Source organism: Etheostoma spectabile, chromosome 21 (assembly GCF_008692095.1).
Source record: "Etheostoma spectabile isolate EspeVRDwgs_2016 chromosome 21, UIUC_Espe_1.0, whole genome shotgun sequence".
NCBI lineage: Eukaryota > Metazoa > Chordata > Actinopteri > Perciformes > Percidae > Etheostoma > Etheostoma spectabile.
Window position 1 is genome coordinate 19211664 of NC_045753.1, and position 7242 is coordinate 19218905.

General features: G+C 37.9%; 1 pseudogene; it reads right to left on the reverse strand.

Moving 5' to 3' along the window:
* Window positions 1-2014: 2014 nt before the first annotated feature.
* Window positions 2015-6937, reverse strand: LOC116671333 (leucine-rich repeat-containing protein 51-like; annotated as a pseudogene).
* Window positions 6938-7242: the final 305 nt, after the last annotated feature.

Genomic DNA, 7242 nt, shown 5'->3' on the forward strand with positions numbered 1-7242 from the left:
TGGCTCACCACATTGGGAAACAGGTTCCTCTTGGATAGGAAAACCTCATATTTTATTTAATTTAGGGCCTTATATTTGTTTATAGCTATTTTTTCACATCCAGCATAAGGGCATCAGTTTTTTGGCAGATCTGTTCTGGGCTCCCTTTTTCACCATAAAATTGTCATACTGTCATACTGTCATGGCACACACTGTTTGTTCTAAAAAAAAAAAGGAAAACAGGAAACTGGCTTTGCTGTGGCTAGTGCCAGCAGCTATACACCTACTGATAATTTGTTACTTACCACAGTAGTGCCGTTGCACAGTGAGATCGGGCAAGAAAAGGTCCACCAGTCGGTGACCAGATGTGCTGTTTATGTTTATTATTATTATTTGTAAGGGACAATACAATTGTTAACATAAATGTTGACATGTGATGCACTTTACTAGAGTAAGCCTAATTTACATCTGCAGTCCTCTAGCCATGCGTTTAAAAAGTACTGGCCATCATTGTGTTTCCAACATAGAGAAAGTACCAAGACATCTTTGACATTCAGCAGTCAACTTCCCTCTCATCCACAGCAGCTTCATTTTACACATACGGCTGGCGCAGAAAAGCCAGCTGCTGCATTGTTTTGACTGGATCTGAACGCTCCGATGGGATGTTTGATGCTTGATACAGTACGTGTCTAACCAAAGGCCAATTCTGAGCTTGGAAGAACCCTGAAAAGTATAGTTAATCATGAATACCATGGAAACTCAAAATCCTCTGCCACTGGCTCCATATTTATGATATATTTGCACTTCGCCACTCCGCACCTTTAGGATAACAATATTATTGTTTCACTTGGTAAAGCTGAGTCATTTTCATAATGCACGACGTGATAAGCACAGCTGTTTATTAAAAGATGAGGAATGTGACAGAGACAATGATTAATTACTAAATCCTTCCAAGTTATATTGCAAGCCAGTAATACATATTTGCTATAAATGATACTCAAATCTACAAAGGTAGGACACATAATGTAAAAATACATTAAATCTTTTGATTTAAATTTCAGGCTCTATATTCCGTTTATGCTCAATTGTTTAACAGCATTATTAGCTATTTCTCTTCAAGAAGAGTTGAATTTGCCCATTGGCTGCAATGTTATAACAAAAAAATAACAATTTTCTTAGTAGGAATGTAAGAAACCAACTCATATCTATAAAATATCTATAAAATTATCAAGTAGTTGAATTTATGAGTGTTCTGACATAACTTTGCAAGCAACCCATGAATTTCTATCACCAAAATGAGCAAATCCTAATAATTGCAGGAAAAGCGAGTGAGACTTTGAACTGCCATTTGTGGGAAGTGTTTTTCATTGGCTGGATGGACCAGCAGCAACTAGAATAAATCCTGCTGATACTCAAGAGTGATTTAAAGTGTTTTCTGCTGAAAAGGGCTACACTTCACTGCACAACAGGTCAACTTGGGCTTTATCCCCGCACATTCTCAAGTAAGCTAACTTTAGCCGAGAGCTGGATCTCGTCTCCTCTGGAGAAAAGTTAGCCTTGGGCTAACATTGTTGAGCTGTATGAGCTGGATTGACCTCTAGGACACTTTTACAGCCTGTATACCGCAGGGCTATCATCATTATATTCATTTGGGTCCTAACTTAAATTAAACCTCGACAAACACAACATGTAGCATAGTCTTTATTAGGCTAAATCCAACTTTAAATAAAGAGCTGACTCTGTTTTCCTCTGGAGGAAAGTAAGCCCAAACAACACTGATTTAACAGCAGTGCTGCATATTAGCCCTGACGCTCGGACTAAGTGTGACCATGAGGCCACACTGACCTTCGGGACGTCCTACTCGGCCTGTATATCGCAGGGCTATTATTACTTTAGACAGTTTGAAATAAAATAAGATACTTAAGGAAGATTCAGAAAATATTTCAGTTTTAAACAGAAGATGTAAAGCTGTAATTAAAGGATGTTTATTGGGAAACCTCTAAAATACATCACTTCACATTGCTGCTACTACAATTTACTGTATTGCAGTTTACGTTAGCCTTCAACATGCGAAACAGAAAAGCACGTCTGAAATGTCAACAATAAAAGTGACCTCCATGTCCTGTACAGTAGCTAACCAGCTGTCAACAATCTTGTTTTGAATGTGAGTGTTTTCTCAAGCACTGTACAGTCAAAGTGAGCCTTCCTGCTGAGTGCAGCTGCCATCCTACTAAAAGATATTCATTGATATTGGCTTCACTGCACAGTTTGAAATACATGGTCTAAATGCAGTTTCAAAAGAACCATGCTAGAGCAGGTATCAAAGGAAACTGAGTGTCATCAAGAATTACTTTACACAAGAATCAATTTCATGTCTAAATTCAGTTACAAACAATTCCATTAGTATCGGTTTCAGTTGTCAGCTTTTGAGTCATATGGTGTAAATGCTGATTCAGGGGCATTTCCATCCCACCAATTAAAGGTTTTGCAGGGGGAAACATTAAGCGACAATTCTGCACCAAATAGAGCCTGGAAGACAGCCAGTTAAATCAGCCTCAGGGCTGATTTATGGTCAACATTTCTTCTCCAACAAGACCAGACAGTAATAGCAGTGAACCAAAGCTGTTTACAATTTGAACTCAACATGTTACATTCATATTTGTGTTATTTGTGTGTGTGCGCGTGCGAGCATCTCTGCAAATTGGGTTCCAAACCTATCCTACATTCGCTTTACATATACAGTTTACAGTAGACACACATACATTGTTGTTATATTTCAAATTCAGTTAGGTGACCTATAATTGCACTCTTGTTGCCACATAATTAGAACTCTGAAAGAGCACACACATGAAACACAGAAGGTGCATACTCTGAAAAAGGTGCTGAAGTAGAAGTAAATTAAAATAAATCAAAAGGACAGAATGGTTGGCTCACATTAAATGTACCGTGTATGGCCCCACTGCCATCTGCTGATGTAGTGATATCTATAAACAAAGAATTTAAACAGACCAGTATTCTCATATTTTACGACCAGTTGAACAACACACAATGCTAATTATCTAACTGTGGGTTAAATATGTGTGAAGGTAAACCTACACTTTATATTGAAAAAAAACTATAAGTTATCAGTTATTGTAACATGATGTTCAGTCAATTACCTTTTATACTGTAATTTATCCACACTAACTTCAAAAGAAGTAACCCTGCAAAAAAAAAAAAAAAAAAGCTTGATGGACCTATCATTTAATAAATCAATTCCAAAGGATCTTTAGGAAAGAACATTTTTACTCCCAAAGTTGTTTTACAAGTGGGTTGAAAATCAATTAATCAAATGAATGACTTAGTGAATTGGTGACAGTCACTGGACTCTCTCCCTTGTGTTCTTCCCACGATTTCTGCAATGACGCCAAACATTTGCCAGGACTTTCTGCTCGCTGTCACAGCACTGAAATCCATCTTCTTCAAATGAGGCAGGGCAGTGATCACATGATTCCTATACACACATAGATAATACACATACACACACACAACACACACACACACACACACACACACACACACACACACACACACACACACACACACCCACACACACACACACACACACACACACACACACACACACACACCCCCACACCCCCACACACACACACACACACACACACACACACACACACACACACACACACACACACACAGTAAATCCAGGGGCTCCGTAACATTTTTTTGGCGCTTGTTTAATAAACTGAAAATTGACTGTTGCATCTTAGTCTTTTTCAATCAAGAAGTGAATGCATGAGAAATCTAAATAATGGAGAATGCTGTTCCTGTGTGTGTGTGTGTGTGTGTGTGTGTGTGTGTGTGTTTCCAGTGGTGGAATATAACTATTTGCATTTACTCAAGTTCTGTACTTAAGTACACTTTAGGATTTACTTTATTATTAGAGTATTTCAACTTTATGCTACTTTTTACTTCCACTGCACTACATTTCAGACGGAAATACTGTACTTTTAACTCCACTTCATTTATTTAACAATTGTAGTTTATTTCAGTTTAATATTTCTAAATTATAAGGTTATAAAAACAATGTGCTTTAATCAAGATTAAACCAGTTGTTGCCAACTTTTATGGACTGGACTGTGACCCCTTACAAAACAGCTGTATCGTTGAGGCTTCTTGTCACGTTTTAGGTATCAATTAGTTGCTAAAAGTTCTACAAAAGAGTAATTTGCCCTCTTAACCTCTCAGATGGTTTCATTAAAATAAGTAAAACTCTCCAATTTTACACTATGAGGCACATATTTGCAGAACTTTGTTTTTTCTTCATTCCCTCTCCATTAATCATCTCATAACCCATCAGCTGTATCTGTTTGGTAACCATTGGGCTACCTGAATGTAAACTCAGTGTTTGTCTCAGCTCTATTAGATTTAGCTCTTTAGCCGACTAAAGATGGCTGCAGCTATCGTTTATGGGTTACAGCCTAAGCAAATCAGAGTGTGTGTACTGTGAATATGGGACACATTCTGTGTAAACTAAAAGATAATGAAGTCTCCACCTGTAGTTCATGTTGGTTTCTATGGGATTCCCATGCAGCGTTATGGTATGTAGATACTGCAGCTCTTTCAGCTGGTCAACATCTGACAGGTTCCAGATGTTGTTGCCGTGAAGGTACAACACACGCAATTCACTCAGCTCGCAAAATAGCTGGAACAGAGACCAACACTCACACACACAAACAGACAGCCACACACACAGACACAAACAGACAGCCACACACACACACACACAAGTGCAAATTAAAAAAAAAGCATGGATGCTTAAATAATACTAGCAGGTATGAGCTTATGCCAGTGTAGTAATTAAGGCATACCAAAGATTCAAAACACAGAAATGGATGAGTGATATGTCTGTGTGTGTTTTCAAAGAGAAAAAGAAGACAGAGAGAAAAAAGAAAAAAGGAAATTTAAGAAACATGCAAACAGACAAGCCATGAGAAAAGAGGGATAGAAGTCTTACTGGGTCTAAGCACGTGATTTTGTTAAACGACAGGTCCAGCCAGCCGAGCTTCGACGGTTGAGCCAGAAAGTGGTTGAGAATGTACTGAAGGCCGATGATGTCAGAGATGCTGTTGTTACTGAGACGCAAACTGCAGCTCTGATACTTCCCCTTGGAGTTTGTCTTTAAAGGCCGCAGTCCATTTCGGGGGACCTCTGCCAGCGCACCTGGACACACAAAGTAATTACATTGAAAATCAAGCTTTTTTTTTATAATTAAATATTTGCATTTTTATCTATGCTTCTAAATCCGTTTTTTTAGGGTGATGCATTGCACTCAGTATGTGTTCATTATCCTTTATGGTTTTCTCCACAGCCTAGAAATGAGGCATCAACTTTACTGTGCTCTATTTTTGGGTGTTTTATTCAATACATTTTCGTGTTTGTGACAGCACATGGACAATAACTTACAGTGTTATCGTAATTGTCAAAACATTATTTTTAATTAACTAGAAACGCAAATGTGCTAAAAAAATAACCAGCACAGCTCAGTCCCCAGGAGAACTGTAGAAATACACTGTATAAAAAGAAATACATAATAATACATAGCTTATACAGTCACCTACTGCAAAGTTAGGAAAGTCAGACAAACTGTAAAACATTAAAGGGCAAGTATTATATAGCATTATCAGGATAAAACTTGTATTTTGTGTTTGTACTACAACATGTTTACATGCTTTAATGTTAGATGTTTAATGTTTGGTTTTTTTTGCCCATGGCTGCTGCACCTTTATTCACCCTCTGTATGAGACGCTCTATCGGAGCGCCTGTCTATTTAATCCCTCCTCCTGAAAAAGCCCAGTCTGCTCTGATTGGCCAGAGTGTTTCCTGGAATTTCTGGTTTGCTCCTGTTTTGTTTCACTAGCTAGTATCAGCTGGAGTTACTACAACAGAGTATATAGCAGGACTTTGTACCGTAAAAAAATCACTAATAAAGGCTTCTAAACCAAATATCACAAAACCGGACATTTCCCAAGGGACTGGAATTTGGGGAAAAATTACCAGGATTGGTCACCAAGATTACGTTGCATTAGCATGCAGCTATTTAATAGTTAGCAGTATGCTAACGCTAGATTGAGGAACGAAGCAGCACTTTCTACTGTCAAAAATGGCAGATAAAGGCTTTTTTAACGATTTTTTGGGGCATTTTCAGCCTTTATTTCTGGACAGCTGAAGACATGAAAGGGGAGAGAGAGGGGGAACAACACGCAGCAAAGGACTGCAAGTCAGAGTTGAACCTGGGCCTGCTGCGTCAAGGAGCAAAACCCCACCCATGGTCGCCCGCTCTACTAACCGAGGTATCTGGGCGCCCGCAGATAAAGGCTTTTAAACCAAATACTACATAAACAGAAGATGTAATGTAATGTGTAAAAGGAATAATGTTACTCGGAATTGGGGAGTCAAAATGACATTTTACTGCCGTTAGCATGTAGATACATGCAACAATTTTAGGACTGAAGTGGCTTTAAACATTTTTTTAAACCGAAGCGTTTAGAATAGTTGGAAATCTGAACGTGTCAGCTCATACGTTTACCTCATTATTTGAACATTTAAAATGAAAATCCAATATTTTAAATTGTAGATATGACAAAAAATATGGAAAAGCATAATATGTCCATTTTAAAACAGAGGAATATGATACTACCTGTGATACTGTTGATATCCTTAAATGATAGATCCACTGGAGGGCCGTACATGTTTAAGACCAGCAAAAATGTTCAGGTGAAACTTCTGAAATTGAACACTGAACTTCTGCAGACCTTTCAATAGTTTCAAATATAAACATTTGGCTCCAACTAAACTTAGATAAACAACTGTTTCCTAGCAACTACCAACTGTTTCCTCAAGCAACACTAGATTTAAAGCTGTAATCTTGAAGGTTTTCATTTAAATAACTGTTAAAGTCGCTATCTATCGCTAAAGAAAGTAACAGGTTCAAGTTCAGGTTACTTTATTGGTACCTTTGGGTAAACTAGGTTTACAGTCTAAGAGGCAGGACATCCCCAAAACTTTGTGGACCACCACATAACATGTAACACACCAATCCTTAAAACATGTACTAGAGACAATAAAACATGGATAAAAAGAATAGAAAACAGTACATGAACAAAGTGCTAGTGCGTCTTGTGCAAGTAATTCTAATTCTGCAATTTGTTTAATAGAGTGATTGCCAGTGGGACAAAACTGTTTTTTAATCTTGTAGATCTG